Source organism: Mus caroli, chromosome 10, assembly GCF_900094665.2.
Source record: "Mus caroli chromosome 10, CAROLI_EIJ_v1.1, whole genome shotgun sequence".
NCBI lineage: Eukaryota > Metazoa > Chordata > Mammalia > Rodentia > Muridae > Mus > Mus caroli.
In genome coordinates this window covers 16,826,046-16,842,709 of record NC_034579.1, presented here as the reverse complement: position 1 = coordinate 16,842,709, position 16,664 = coordinate 16,826,046, and the positions used below count along the sequence as shown (strand labels likewise).

At 39.9% G+C, this 16,664-nt stretch overlaps 1 long non-coding RNA gene across 1 annotated transcript in view; it reads left to right on the top strand.

The window, feature by feature from the left end:
• The window catches only part of LOC115032119, a 48,090-nt gene extending 31,984 nt beyond the window's left edge, over positions 1–16,106 (top strand). The window contains exon 3 of the long non-coding RNA XR_003837752.1: positions 16,011–16,106. This is a non-coding gene — a long non-coding RNA (uncharacterized LOC115032119). The remainder of the gene's footprint in view (positions 1–16,010) is intronic.
• Positions 16,107–16,664: the final 558 nt, after the last annotated feature.

Sequence of the window (16,664 nt, the reverse complement as noted above, 5' to 3'; positions counted from 1 at the left end):
CCTTAACAGTATGCTTTTAATCCCCTGTAAAGTGGTAAGGCAGGTGGAAGTACCACTGGAACTGATTGTCATGAAGCTAGTTCTCCACTTCAGGGGTTGTGACTTGTGCCTCGATAGTGTTAGCTGTCCCTGGGCACATATACTTAACACTCAGTTGGATATACATTGGATGAATGGTGGCTTTATTCATTGTTTGCATGCATGGAGATCCTTTTGGAGACCTGTAGTGTATTTTCATACATAGCTGACAGGCTTGGTTTCTATAGTATCCCTTCCAATCCCATATGGAACAGGTAGACTTATGTACTTCCTTGTTAATAACAATCTATCGAGGCCATGATCAGGACCAGGCATGTAGAATATCAGAATATTTTACAAGAATGTGGCAGCTTTAGCTATTTCCAGGCTATTTTGGCTCCCCTGTGACCAGACTCCGTATGATTGAAATGGGCAGGCCTCTACTCGACCTGAGGGCAGAGGGCTAATATTTGGGTGACGACGTCTGCTTCCTGACTTAGGGAAGGACTAAATGGGCTATGGAGTGCTACATGGGCTCTGATTTCTGCTGGAGTCCAGTATATATCTCCCAAATACACACAAACCCAGAATTTTGCTCCCCATTATTTCCCCCTTGCAAACTCAGATGAAACACATTCTTGTCACATTTGCTTTGAGTAATTCAAAGAAACTAGGTCCCATTACCTGCTTTTCCTTCTTTCCATTCTCTTCTGAACATGTAGCACCTTAGACTCTCATTTCTATATTGTTCTAAATCATTTGGATTCACCAGAGCTTTTCCCACATCCTTAAATTTATCCTTACCCTGGGGATTGGCCCAATCACTGAAGTCCCTGGTTCCTGTGAACTAACTTCTTTCTTTACTCATCCTGAATGCTCTATCAGGCCTGGTGAACTGGGCATCAGATTCTGCCTTACACACACACAGAGCTCTTAACAATGCCTCTCACTCCTCCACTGTCTTCCAGTCCTTGACATCAGCTGACAATGACCAAGTGTCCCTCAAGTCTCAGTGGCTCCTATCCTCCAGGCTATTGGGGACTGATTTCCCACTCCTTGCCTCAGATGGTGCAACATTTGTCTCAGAGCAAGCCAAGTTCTCATTCCCTCAAATTATGTGGCAGTCATTTCAAGGAGGGTCAACAAGCTATATTGTTACTCAGTTTCTCTGCTTCCACAGAGCTGAGACAGATCCCATTTACCTCCCTTCCTATAGCCTCATGAGTCAGCCTAGGAGAGGCCCTTTCCTCTCCCGTTTAAGACTTTCTCAATGTAAGCAGTACAGATGCCGATATTCGTTGATTGGCCTGGCTTCTTGTATTGGGCCATCACTGAGGCCTTCATTTCCTTGCTGACCATGGATCTTCTCTGTTTCCGTCTTAAAAGGTCAGACTTAGGAGCTATCATCTAGTGTTTGGACCTCATCCTCTCCCTTCTTGCTATCTAATGATTTCCATGGAAATTTTACATAGCAGAAAGAGCTGCCTAGCACACATCTAATTTGTTCTCTCCTGTATACCCTGCCAACTCTAAGAGATGGAAGGACAAACTTCCATATCCTCCTCACTTTCCCCAACGTTTTCAGCAAATCAGAGGCGAAGGCAGAGTATAGCATCTGCATGTTCCTTTCTTTTAAGACCCCCACCCCTTCTGTGGGCAAGTTGTTTCTGAGCAGACAGATGTGTCTCTCATTTATGTATTTATCACTTACAATAAAGCACACTTAATTGCTGCCGTAACCTGCTTAAGACTAGGACTGATTAATGTATAAGGCCCTCACAGATGTGACATCTATGACAGTTGTATGATTTCTACTTGATGTTCCTGGGAAAGTAACAGCCTAGGAGTGGGCATCAGACACCCATAGTTGTCTCCGTTTATGAACATATTATTGTTTGGGGGACTTTCTCTCCCCCAGACTTGGGCAAGCCTAGATCTTGACTGTAGATGCATCCCCGTTTGATCAGATCACTGGGAATGTGGCTGAGTGACAGACACCCCACTAATGTATGTCATGGCCTGGGCATGATCTGCAGCTAATATTTTTGTTCTGGCTCATGGAGAACCAAGTAAGCAACATGAAAACAAGATTGGCTGCATCCAATCTACAGCCTTCCCTCCTTAGTCACTCCCTCTATCTCACGTTTCTGTGGGGAATTGCAGGCTGGTCTCCAGTTGAGCTGAGATCACCTTCATGACACAGTAGGTGTTCCCTTATGCTCCTGGAACTCTGGACCCTGCCTAAGTTACCACCCCACCTGAGCCCCCACAAGAGAAGCATGGCTAGAAGTCACATAGGCAATGGCCCAAGCTTCTGACCTTCAGGCTAAACGCCTCCCCAGTTACCTAGCAACAGTGAAGACCATAAAAAGGGCTGTTCAGCCCCACCTCGGCCTCTTACTTGTCTCTCTTACTTCTTGCTCTTACTTTCTCACTCCTTTGTTCTCTTACCTCTCACTTCTCTCACTCCTCTCTCCTCTTTCTAGCCTTCCCCCCCCTCCCTCCCTCCCTCCCTTCTCTCTTTCTCCCTGCCTCTCTATAATAAAACTCTAAAACCATAGAGTCTCTGCTCATCAAGATCCGCTGCACTCACTCTCGCAGGTGTTGGGAAACTCTTCCTTCATCCCTCTCTCCTATAACCCTGGGGCTTTAGCAAAGTAGACCAGGGAATCCCAGTTAGGGCTGCCCCTTGCCACCCCCCCCCCGAGAGTGGGTCAGAGACTTAGATGCTCACTGGGGCATGAGTGGAAGGTAGATAGCAGCCCCACCCCCACCCCCTGACAGACCAGAGAATAGGTAAAACTCTGGTGAGGTGTGGGTTTTTCCCTTCTCCCTCTTCCCCAGGGCCCCCTTTTTAGTTCCCAACACGTTTCCATGGTTCTGGTTGCAGGAAATTAACCTCCCACTAATTGAAAGCTACTCAAAGGTATTGAGACTTCCCTTCTCTGCGCCTCTGATGCCTGTGGGCCTCAGCCCTTTTCTGGCTGTATTTGTTGCACCTTCTGCAGTTTGAAGGCCAATCTCATTGTGAGATGATAAAAAAGAAACAAACCCCACATTCAGTAGCTCTGCTTCCTCTGTGTCCTTGGATGTGCATCCTTACAGCAGGAGAGTTACTTATTTCCCACTGCCCTTATCTGAGCGCACAATTCTCAAAGGGCACTGGGTTTGTTCTCTTGGGTGGGTTGTGAAATCTCTTACTACTTACCCCAGGCATGGCAGGGCCGTTATTGTGATATTTTAGACAGCAAATGGCTCTTTTGTATACTCTTCGACTGATGGAATTAGTCTTTCAATTGCAGTGTCAAGCAACACAGAGGGGACTTTTGTTTTATTTCATTTTGTTTATGTGGTGATGATGGTTGTGGTTTTGTTTGTTTGTTTTACAATCACTAAACTTTACCATGACTTATAATGCCTTTAGTGATGTTGGATAACTATCACACAGGTAGTATGCATACATGTATTTCTGCTCCCTCTTGTACTGATTGAGACTTAAGTAATTTAATTCAGATCCAGCCCTGGTGCTGCATAAAATCTTAACAACTTTGATTGTCTTATTTATGTCTCTTTAGGGTGACAATTACTGGGTGGGTGAATGTTTTTTGACTCGCTGGAATGATTACTAAAACCTTTTTAAAAAATCTGTTGAGAGATTATGTAAAATCCATACAACTTTCCTTTAGATTGAGTGGGGCTCAAAGTACATCTGCTTTACCAAGAACTCATTTGTTGCCATGGGAGGGAGCCTAGCCTATAATCCTAACCTAGAAAGGTTAAGGCAGGAAGGTAGAGAACCCGAGAACACCCTGTATTACACATACACTATAAGGCTAACCTGGACTACACAGGGTAGACTCTCTCTCTGGGAAAGAAACAACAAAACTTCTTTCATTTATCACAATAAAGGTCTGGTGCCAGTTGTGTTAAATATCTACTTAGAAATGCCTGACTTTATTTTCAACTCAATTAACTTCACTATTTTATGAAACTCTTAACAAGGCATATGTGGGGTTGAAGTACTCAGAAGTAGTTCTTAGATAATGATTTCAACGCAGATTTGTTTTTTCTTAGCCCAAACCATTTTGTTTTCTATTTAAGAGAAACAAAGGAAGTTTGTATTTGTAATTCAATTCACAAAGTCTACTTTCACTTATTATAATTTTCCCCAAACCCTGTGGAATGAATATGGTGGATATTGGTGACTGGTGACCTCTGCTTCTAAAAAGAAACTAAGGTTTTAACAGAGAAAGTAAATAAAGGATGCCTGCCCATCAATCTTAGTGAAACACTTTCTATGATTTTACTAGTAATTAACATGTGTGTGTGTGTGTGTATTTCACCCGATAAGTATTCATTGAGAATGTATATAATAGCATGTACATTAAGCACCGTGTTTGAAGAGATAAACAACAATATCTAATGCAAATAAACCTACTGTTCAAACATTAGAAAAACTTTAAACTTTTTTCCCCAGCTACTATAGTCGACCAAGGAATTAAAAAATACATAAATAAAAAGAAAGAAAAGAAGAAATTCCAGTCAACTTTTGAAAACCACTTTAAAAAGCTAAGATTGGAAACAGTTTATAGTCTGTGAAGTTCCCGGGCAAGAGCAGAAACGGTGTCGGGTACTGGCAGTGTCTTCATCAGGTAGTATCAGTAGATAAAAACCTGGGAGAGACAGGTGAGATGTTCTGGTGTAGGTGGAAGGCAGGATTTAGGAAGAGATAAATTTAGAATAACAGCCTCAAGCAAGACGGCTGGAGAGCTTTGCACACAAACCGAAAGATTTGGATTCATTGTGTAATGGATGCAAATGGAGCTAGTAAGGATTCTGAGGAGATGACTTATATAATCAGATGTGTGAACCTTAGAACTGTGTCGCCCTCAGTGAGGGTGGGCTGCCGGGGGAGGGGATGCCTGTTAGGAAATAGACGTAATTGTCTAAGCAGGAAAAATAACAGTGAGTGGGAGCTGAGCAAGTGTGAATACGAGTGGGAATCTGTTACTGAAGATCAGCCAGCTCAGAAACAGGATGTGACACACGACATCTTAGGGAAACAAAGACTGAGCGAGACAGGAGACAGCTTCACATTTTATAGCCCTGAGTAAAGAGAAGCTGTCTGGTAGCGAGAGGCCATGGGAGGAGAGGAGCTTAGGAGGAAGCAATATGGAGGTTCTATGAGCAAGTTTGTCTGAATCTTCCCTGTTTCTGAATAATCAGGGCGGCAGTTCGCCTTGCTGATTGAATTGTGAGATGTGTGTGGAGTGTATGTGTGTCTCCCAGGTAACGACACCATGAGTGTCCACCTTGCATTTGGTGATATTCATTCGTGTGAGCATGCGCTGACTCCCCGCGTTCCTGTCATCGCAGTTTTAGAAATCTCCCGTTGTCTTGACAATCGTCACTCTTCTCATGGATATGCTACTATTTCTTTTATTGTTATTGTTTGTTTTTTAAGTTAGCACACAAGTTTCCTTGTGGCATTTTCCGACATAAATGGCTTTACACTCATCTACCCCATCCCCCACCTCCTGTGTATCCATTTATGTTGTATTTCTGAATGCAAGCGGCACATCTCAGCAGTCTCAACTATTAAAATGTTGATATCAATTTTAAAGTTACTGGTAAACAGGATCAATAGCCAGATGAATTTGACACATTAAAGTTTTAGATGGAAATGTCAAGGCTTTTATTTGGCATTATTTTTATGGACAGCATTACTATTTTTCTCTGCATTATGCATTATATTAGCAGTTTCAAGAATTAGTACTTTCAATAATTCAGTAGATAATATTTCTATATTTGATGTACATTTTTGTACCTAACACATTTAATACGTTTTACCAGTATCTTGCCAGTCTTTCTGATGTCTTCTAAGTAGGTGACCATACACATTGTATTTTATAAACACATACATACCTGTATACATTCACACACACACACACACACACACACACACACACACACACACACACACACATTCTGTTGTCAATGCAAAAAATACAGTTCCCATCTTCAAAAGAACAAGTGATAGTTTATTCTGGAGTCATTACCAGTGACTATGACCCAGAAACAAATTCCACAATCCAGTGTGGAAGAAGTTTCATGAAGTTTTATAGTTTTACAGTACAGAACAAAAATGTCATCAATCGAGGCAAGTTTCAAATTCACTGATGGCTACATCATACAGAGTGACAGGAAGATGGGGGAAGCTTTCTACAGTGCATGCTATCTTCAACTTTTGAGTCAGTAGAAGCCAGTGGTCTGGTAGGTTGATATGGTCTAACAGTCTGTATCTACTAGTCACAAGATGTTAGTTTAGAGGCAGAGGAGAGCAAGCAGTGGCTGTTCTGGAGGCCTATACCTGGCCTGAGATAAGGCCAACAGCCTCTGGACCTGCAGAATGCCAGTCTTTTTCACAGTGTTGTACTTCTAATCAGTCAGTCTGTCTCTGCAGACAGAGCTCTTCTGCACAGTTCACATGGTTATGCACAACATATGCGTACTATGTGGTCCACTACAGAGTATGAGTAAATGTGCTGTTGTTTCTATGTATGGGTGATTATTTCTATGCCTATACATTAACCTAAGGGGGGAAAACCCAGGCACCCCCAAATTGCCAACTTCCTAAAGATTCTATGGAACCAATATTGTATTTTGAAGATTTATTTTATTTTTAGTTGTGTGTTTGTGGGTATGTATGTGCTTCTGAGGGCTAGAGACATTGAATTTGTGTGGAGCTGAGTCTACAGGCAACAGTAAGCTGCCCAGGATGGGTTTGGGGGAACATCTGAGCCATCTTTGCAAGTCTGTGGAAACACATGTCCCATTATACTGACTAGCTGTATAAAATTTACACACACACACACACACACACACACACACACACAAACACCCCTCTAAATCCAAGTTTCTTTATCTGTAAAATAGGTAGCAAAACATATTCATTCTCCAACAGATGCTGCTGATTAGATATTAATTATTTTCCAGGTACTCTTCTCTATATTTGAGATGTGCTAGTGAACAAAAGCAGGTTAATATCTATACCCATGGTATTTAACTCTGGGGCGGTGGTGGAAGAGGCAGAGATCAATCCACTGATGGCCAATAATTTAATTATCCAATACGGATGAAGGATGCAATGTCACATGACAAAGACAAAAAAAACAAGCAAGGCCAGAGATGTCTATGTGTAGCTATGGTTGGAGAAAGCAGTGTTGAATTCACCCTACAAACCATAACACCTCAAAAGTCGGACATCGTATGTGGGTTGACTGTTTGAGGGGCAGCAAGGACTGCAGCCCCTTATAGAAAGATAGGTAGCTCTCAAGTTCTGTTGCTTCTGTGTCTGTTTGTGAAAAAGCCTAGTGGGTCAAGTGTATGATTTGACTACTTTGTGCCAACCTGGAAACAGTGAAGGCACCCACCTAATAGGCATTGATGGATAAACAGGAAACACAGCAGGACTCACCAAGGATGGAACCAAGCCTGTCCCCAGAATCACTCTGTTTACACCTCCTCCTCAAGTGGGAAAAATTCCAAATTTACATATTTCTATTATCTGGCAACATTTCAAAAAGCTGGGTCTCATGAGAGAGTACCTTACCTATAAGTAGAAATTTGCCTGTCGTAGGAAAGAAACTGCACAATCAGTTATTTAGTAAGGATTCTTAAAATTATACATCTTGATCCCCACTTTAAAACGTCTTGGATTTCAGCCTTCAATTTTAAACTTAAAAATAACCAAAACTTTCTGCAATGAGGCTGAGGTTAGAGCTTTTCTTTTCTTTAATTTATATGTGTATAGTTTGTGTGTGTGTGTGTGTGTGTATGAAAGAGAGAGAGAGAGAGAGAGAGAGAGAGAGAGAGAGAGAGAGAGAGAGAGATCTATGTCTGTCTATGTGTATCTGTCTCTGTATCCGTGTATGTGTCTGGGGCAGGGGGCGCATGCATGTGAGTTCCGGTGCATATGCAGGGCAATAGCTGACATTAGATATCTTCCTTGAGCTCTCTCCATTTACTTATTAAGACAGAACCTCTCACTGAACCTAAAGCTTGCCAGTTCCAGATAATCCAGCTAGCCTGGTTGCCCTGGGGTTTACCTGTTCTGCTGTCCCAGTGCTGAGATTCCAAGCAGCTGAAGTCCTCACTTTTGAACAGCAAAATCTTATTCACTGAGACATCTCCCAAGCCCTCGTGGGCATGCTTTTACACCATTATTATGCCAGTTTCACTCTCTGCTTTCAATGAGACCAACTAAATCTTTTAAAATCATCACCACTAATTTTCATTTCATTGTTTTGCAAATGATGCACTATGGTGAACAGTATGCACATATTTATGCATTTAAAATATTTCTTTAAGCTCTTAACATTGAATTACTAGATCAGGAGATAAACATAAATCCGTATTTAACAGTCATCAACAAATTGCCTTCTAGAAATATTAATCTAAGAAAAGGATTAGGGGAGTTGCAAAATTTCTGACTCAAAGGCCACGTTTTTTGTGAGCACCATGGTGTGTGTGTGTGTGTGTGTGTGTGTGTGTGTGTGTGTGTTTGTGTGTGTGTGTTTGTGTGTGTGGTTTAACTTTAGATAAATGGTGGAAAGACTGAGGGAGAAAAAAGAACTGGGACACAAAAAGCAGCCTGTGTCTCTTTTATCTTCTCTGAAGATGTTTTTTTCCAGTGTATGTGCTAACAAAATGGCTTGTACAGACATGTTGGGGCTCTGGACATAATGACAAAGTAAGGGTGTTTGTGAACCTGCATTGGAATTTATGGTATTATAATCTTGTTTGTTTGTGCTTTGAATTTTTTAAATGACTGACTAAAACATCAAGTGATGTTTTCAAAATAACTATTGCAATATTAGTCTTATCCCACTACTTGTTTTAAATGTAGATCAGACAGTAAGATCAAATTTCAAATGCTTTGATAATCAGAGAGCCTCGGGTAAATATTAGATACAATTTGAGTTATTTAGTTTTTGTTTTTGTTTGTTGTTGTTGTTGTTGTTGTTTTGAGGCAGGGTTTCTCTGTGTAGCCCTGGCTGTCCTGGAACTCACTCTGTAGACCAGGCTGGCCTGAACTCAGAAATCCACCTGCCTCTGCCTCCCAAGTTGCTGGGATTAAAGGTGTGCGCCACCATGCCCGGTTTGAGTTATTTAGTTTTTGAAGTTAATACACATATATGTTTAATATTGTAACTGAAATAATGTATACCTATCTTTGGAATGGAGGCAGAGGAAATATAGTTTTCCTAAAATGTGTTTGTTAGAGGTCTTTCTAAACCTAAACTTTTTATGTGGCTCATTTTCTTTTGAACACTATAATAATAAAAGCATACTTCAAGTTTCCTCAAAGCTTGCAACTAGACATCTTTCTTAGGATAAATCGCTAAAAGTACAGAAAAAATATTTCTTTTCTTTTGAAGATACTGAAAATCTGGCTACCTGGAACATTTTTTAAAGTGTCTTAAGCATAAACTACAGTAGCAACTTGTATTGGCTGTGTTAATACTCTCCATCTGAAACAATCTCCTGATCTAGGGTTGTCCACGGCGCTGACCCAAACCTCCAAGTGCCCATAGTACGTGTTAGTATTTGGCTTGGGGTATAGGTCAGTGGTAGAGGACTTGTTCCTCAGTGTAAGGCACTAAGTTTGATACACAGCACTGAAAAAAAAAGTGTTTCCATTAAAATATTTGCTAATATATTTTTGAAAGATCTCTGCTCCACAAAGAATACAAAGGCAAACTATTGTCTTCATGTCTGCTTCTTTAGAGATAAATATCATTATACTTGCTCTATCCTCTAGGGAATCTAAATTGGGGTTAATACTATTGAAGATAACGATAAAGGAACCAAAGGTCAAGCATTCAAGGTTTAGAAAGGCAGAGGAGGATATCAGAGGAGGGATGAGTACTCTGTGAGGCAAGGTACTGCCGGTCTGTTTAACAGGTGAGATGCACATCTGCGGCCGGCATTGCTCACACTACAATAGAGCGTTAGAATAAGAGAACATCAGTCCTCTATTCCTTTATGGTAAAGAACATTTTGTTTCCAGAATCCCATTCAGTCCCTCATATTCCTTGAGGAGTGTAAACTCCATCCTGCCCTAAGGGATGACTACCACATCTTGACAGTCAAGACAGAAACGCCACACTTATCTTCCAATCCCACCAGTCATTTTTGTGAACAGGCAGAGCTAGGGTTGTGAAAGTCTCCCTTCTTTTCATAATGAAGACCCTGGAGACACCAGGCGCTGTGCAGTTTTACTTTTTCACACTTGGAAGTTGGAAATCAAAATGAAAGTGTCTTCAGAACTGATTCCCCTAAAGCTTCTCATCTTGATGCTGTTCTTCATGGCTGTTACTGCCTTTGTCCACACATCCTCTTTCCCGGTGTTCACAGGGGTACCTGAATTGTATATTTTCCATGTCTTAACTTTTTCCTTTTATAAGAATATCAATGATACATTCATGACTCTTTAACTTAAGATTTAAATGTCCTCTGTCTCTAAATACTGTCACACTGTGAAGGGCTTCAATCAATAATTCTGATACAATTCATATACAACTGAGTCTACAACACAACCCTATGAGCAGTTGGCTCACCAACAATGAAAGGGGTTGGTGGAAAGAATCCGAGTTCCAAATACAAGCTTATAGAGATCCTCTAGTGTGTCAGCAAGTTTAACTGGCACCTACTCTAAGTTGAAGTGGAACATATCTACCTTTAATCTAAGAACAGCGGAACAGATGAGAGAAAACTGTCTACGCCATCCCTATTTTTAGCCTGGAAAGCTTCACTAGTTGCTCTGTAACATGAGGCTCCAGGAACGTTTCTCATTTCTGGGGAGGCAGAGAAGCATCCTCTTACACCATTCATTCCTCACAAGGTTCAGGATAAGAAGAGACAGATGCAAAATGGGCCAAAGTAGGAACCTTATGTTTGGAAACCAGTGTTTGATCCCTTCTATGTCAATGCTTTCTCTCATGGAAATGATGAAATACAAGCATTTCTGTTTGGGCAGGTTCTTATGTTTGAGCAGGCAAGCTCAGAAGGATTTAAGTTAAGGGAAGTTTTATAGAACGCTAACTTTTACTGATTTGATTTAAAACAAATAACTATTTTGCATTTGTTTAGGCTGTGCACAAACTTTTTTATTCACAGAAATCAGTTCAGCCAGTGCTGTACTTTGCTTCAAGAAGACTAAGCTGGATGTTCTTTGGTTAAATAAATAACAACAAGAACTGAATCCAAAGTGTGGTTTCTAGTTACCATCGACAGCTGGGGGCTGCAGTTTTCAAAAGAAGAACGGAAACAGACAGGACAATCATATAGAATCATGAGCATATTCTCTAGGATTCACTCATCAAGTGGTAGATATTTTGGCTAGGTGGTAACAGAAAAAATGAAAGTGGGGAAATTTCATTCATCTCTAAGAGAACCCAAAGACATAAATGGAAAATACTGTGAAACTTCTAGCATTTAAAAATACAAAGTGGGTGTTTGGCATGGGCTATCTCAAAACACATTTTCAAATACTTTCTTTAACCCAGCAGATGATGAGGATTTGTCTTCAAAACAAAAAGAACCAACTCTGGAAACATGCTGGCTCTGCTGGCCAGGGAGTTAGGTAGGTGCACTGCACTCTCCCTCCTGTCCTCTAATGGGAGCTCTCTAGCTTCTCCCCAGCTTTAGAGCAGACCACAGGCTGAAGCCTCTGCTTCCTCTCTCCCCCAATCCCCAAGGGGCTATTTAGATCTTTTCCTACAGCCCTTCTCCCTCACTCTGCCCCTTTGTCTGAGCCTCCAACATCCAGAGTCACTCTCCCTGAATACCCATTGGCTTCTCTGCCTGGATATCAGACAATTTTCACTCTGCTTCCTGTCCACCATTTCCAATTTCCCAGCCTCACCCCTAGCCCCATAGCAGCCTACTTGCAGGCACCTCTCTTCCCTTTCTCCCTTTATTGCATGAGGACTCCATAGATCCTGGTGGCTGATCCAGTCTTCCCACCTTCCTGTGCCCTCGTAGCTCCCAGTCCTTCTAGCCCATCTCAGTTTCTTCCTGTTAGATTCCAATACCTAGAAGCATTCCCTGCCTTGGCCACATAGTGGCCACACCTGGCAGACTCAGAAGCTCTCCCTGCCAGGCGACCCACAGTGAACATGGTCTTCTAAGATCCAGAGAGGACAACAGAAACCAAGAAACAGAAAAGCCACCCTACAAAGATAAGACATCAACAACTAGAATTAAAATTATCCCAAACTCAGATACCTAGATGCTAGTGTACAAATGCAATTAAAACAGCCAGGACAATATATCTCCACTAGAGCCCAGCAAACCTACTACAACAAACCATGAAAAATGCAACACAGTTGAAACACAAGACAAGGACTTCAAAATAGTCATTATGAATGTGCTTAAGGACCTTAAAGATGATATGAATATATTCATTAATAAAATCTATGAAGACACAAACAAATAGTGGAAAGAAATGAAGACAACACTTTAAGACATGGAAATAGAAATAAAACCACCAAAGAAAACCCAAACTGAGTGAAATCTGGAAGTGTAAATTTTAGGAATACGAATGTCAACCTCAGAGGCAAGACTCACTAACGGAGTACAAGAGATGGAAGAGAGAATCTGAATCATTGAAGACTAAAGAAATGGATACCTCAGTCAAAGAAAATATTAAATAAAAAAAAAATCCAAGTACCGAAGAACAGTCAGGAAATCTGGGACGCTATAAAAAAGACCAAAACTACACAATAGAAAACTACATAGAGGAAGAAAAAGAAACCCAGGTCAAAAGCACAGAAAACATCTTCATCAACATTGTAGATGAAAATTTCCCCAACCTAAAGAAGCTACTTATTAAGGTACAAGAAATATTCAGAACACTGGAGTAGACAAGAAAAGAAATTCCCCTTGGCATAAATAATCAAAACACTAAACGTACAGAACTAAGGATATTAAAAGCCACAAGGGGGAACAAATAACATAAGGACAGATTTATTACAACAACACCTGACTTCTCAATGAAACTCTAAAATCCAGAAGGGCCCAGACAGATGTTCTATAGACTCAGAGAGACCACAGATGCCAGCCTAGACTACTATATCCAGAAAAACTTTAAATCATAATAGAAAGAGAAAGACATTCCATAATAAAACTATATTTATCTATAAATCTAGCTCTACAGAAGATACTGGGGAAAATTCAGCCAAGTTTAAATTACAAGGAATAAATACTCTCAGACAAGAAAATCAAAGATGCAGGAAGGGGAGGGGCATTTACACACAACACCACAGCAAAATAATAGGAACCAACAAACACCACTCATTGATAACTCTTAACACCAACAGTCTGAATTCTAAACATCTATGTAGCAAACAGAAGGGACTCAAGTTCATGAGGAAACACTACTACAGGTAAAAGCACACACTGACACTCATCCAGTGATAATGGGTGAATTCAATACTCCACTCACACAAATGGACAGGTCATTCGGACAAAAACTAAACAGAAATGATAGAGTTAAATGATGTGCTAAGTCAAAGGGGTTAACAGGTATTTGTAGAACATCTCACTCATACACAAATAAACATAGTTTCTTTTTTATACCACATGGGACTTTCTTTCCCAAAAGTAACCACACACTTGGACACAAAGCAAGTCTTAACAGATACAAGAAAAATTAAGTTAACACCTTTCATCTTATCTGACACCAAGGATGAAAGCTGAGTATCAACAAGAACAGAAAAAACAAAAAACAAAAAACAAAAAAACAACAGAAAGAATATAAACTGAAGCTGGGCGTGGTGGTGCATGCCTTTAATCCCAGCACTCAGGAGGCAGAGGCAGGCGGATTTCTGATTGGAGGCCAGCCTGGTCTACAAAGTGAGTTCCAGGACATCCAGAGCTATACAGAAAAACCCTGTCTCAAAAAAAAACCAAACCAAATCAAAACAAAAACAAAAACAAAAAACAAAGAATATAAACTGAACATGGAAACTGAACAACTCACTATTGAATGAAAAATGAGTCAAATCAGAAATTAAGAAAGAAATGAAAAACTTACTAGCATTGAATGAAAATGAAAGTACAATATACCCAAAACCTATGAACCACAATGAAGGTGGTTCTAAGAGGCAGTTTATTGTACTAAGTGCCTACATTAAAAAAAAAAGGGAGATCTTATAATAGTAACTTGCAAGTCTACATGAAAGCTCTACAACAAAAAAGGAGAAATTACACCTAAAAAAACGTAGATGGCAAAAAATAATCAAACTCAGAGATAAAAACGAATAAAATAGAAAAAAAATATTTTTAAAAAAATCAATGAAGCAAAGAGATGGTTCTTTGATAAAATCAGTAAGATTGAAAACTGTTATCTTTTTTTTTATTACGTATTTTCCTCAATTACATTTCCAATGCTATCCCAAAAGTCCCCCATACCCTCCCCCACTTCCCTACCCACCCGTTCCCATTCTTTTGGCCCTGGCATTCCCCTGTATTGGGGCATATAAAGTTTGCAAGTCAAATGGGCCTCTCTTTCCAGTGATGGCCACCTAGGCCATCTTTCGATACATATGCAGCTAGAGACAAGAGCTCNGGGGTACTGGTTAGTTCATCATGTTGAAAATTGTTATCTAAATTAACTAAAAGACAGAGGGAGACTATCCAAATTAGCAAAACTAAAAGTGAAAAAGGAGACATGACAACAGATACCAGGGAAATCCAGAGAATTATAAGAACAGACTTTAAAAACCTCCATTCCATCAAATTGAAAAATCTAAAAGAAATGGGTAACTTTTCAGTATATACCAGCTACCAAAGTAAAGTTAAGATTAGATAAACAATTTAAACAAGCCCAAGTAATCCCAGCAAAATTAAAAGAATAATTAAAAGTATCCCATCCAAAAGGAAGGAAGGAAGGAAGGAAGGAAGGAAGGAAGGAAGGAAGGAAGGAAGAAAGAAAGAAAGAAAGAAAGAAAGAAAGAAAGAAAGAAAGAAAGAAAGAAAGAAAGAAAGAAAGAAAGAGAAGCTCTCTGAACAGAACACTGATAGCACAGACAGTAAGGTCAACTATACGTGGAACATCATGAAACTTAATAGCTTCTGTATGGCAACGGACACTGTCATTTAGACAAAACATCAGGTCACAGAATGGGAAAATATATTTACCAACTGCATACCCAATAGAACTCTAATATTTAGCATATATAAAGATTTCCAAAAATTGGACATCAAGAAAACAAATAGCCCAATTAAAACATGGGCAATGTTTAAACGGAGAATTCGTGGTTGACAACAGTAAAACATAACATTCACCAGAACTTCATTGTACTGCCAGATAAATAAACATTTACACCTGTGACTCAAGCCTTATCCAAATTATGACTAAAGAAAACATTTAACTAGTAGACAATTAATCTTAAAGGACTCTTTCACTTCCAAAATCCTTTGACTATATGGCTTTGTGACTGAAGTTAGAAGATAAAAATCAGAAAAATATAAACAAAGATAAAGTATGAAGATAGCACAGTGGAATGCATTATGTTGTTATATATGCTAGTCTAAAACAAACAAATAAAAGCATTACGGTAGAGAATCCAAACATTTTCTAACTTCACATTTGGTGCAGACTCACTTAGGAAGTTTATTGCATAGCTATACAAATTATATTTACACACAAACACAATATGTATAACTAACAGTTGAAATATGATTCATGACATCAGAAGCATTTCTGTTTTGGTTCTGGAGTTATTGAAAAACAAAGATATACTGGTTACATTTCGGGTTCAAATGTCTATATAGTAAAGCTATAATATTTTGTATTAATACCTTTAAATTTTGTAAGATTTTAAAAATATATATTACTTTTGTTCCTATTTGGGGGTATATTTCTATGTCAACAAGTAAAAATGACTTTGGATTTTTTTCTTTTCTTTTTTTATGACATCAAGAAGAAAAAACTCCACCAGAGCTTATCATATACGGGAGGCAGATGCTCGCAGCCAACCATTGAACTGATCACGATGTCCCCAATGGGAGAGTTGGAGAAGGGACTGAAGGAGTTGAAGGGGGTTGCAACCCCATCGAAAGTACAACAATATCAATCAACCAGAGCTCCCAGGGTCTAAACCACCAACCAAAGAGTACACATGGAGGGACCCATGGCTCCAGCCATATATATAGCAGACGATAGGGAATGACAGGGCAGGAAAGCAGAAGTGGGTGGGTTGGTGAGCGGGAGGGGGGGATGGGATAGGGAGTTTCTGGGAGAGAAATCAGGAAAGGGGATAACAGTTGAAATGTAAATAAATAAAACATCCAATAAAAAGGGGGGAAGTAAGTCACTTTCATTTATGCTGAATTAATGGATGCATTTACATATTTCGCCTTTTCATTAGTTCATACATGTTTTTAATGTTTCTATGAAATTGATATTAAATCCACAAAGTTAAGGCTTTTATGAGTAGCTTAGAGACAACCCAAATGCAATATAAACATCCGAACATAATTCTTCTCACGGCTGCTGATGGGTTGGAGCCATTGTTCATGAGTGACGCTCTGCCAAAGAGAACCAAAGTAAGAGACAAGTTCTCAGTCAAGTTTAG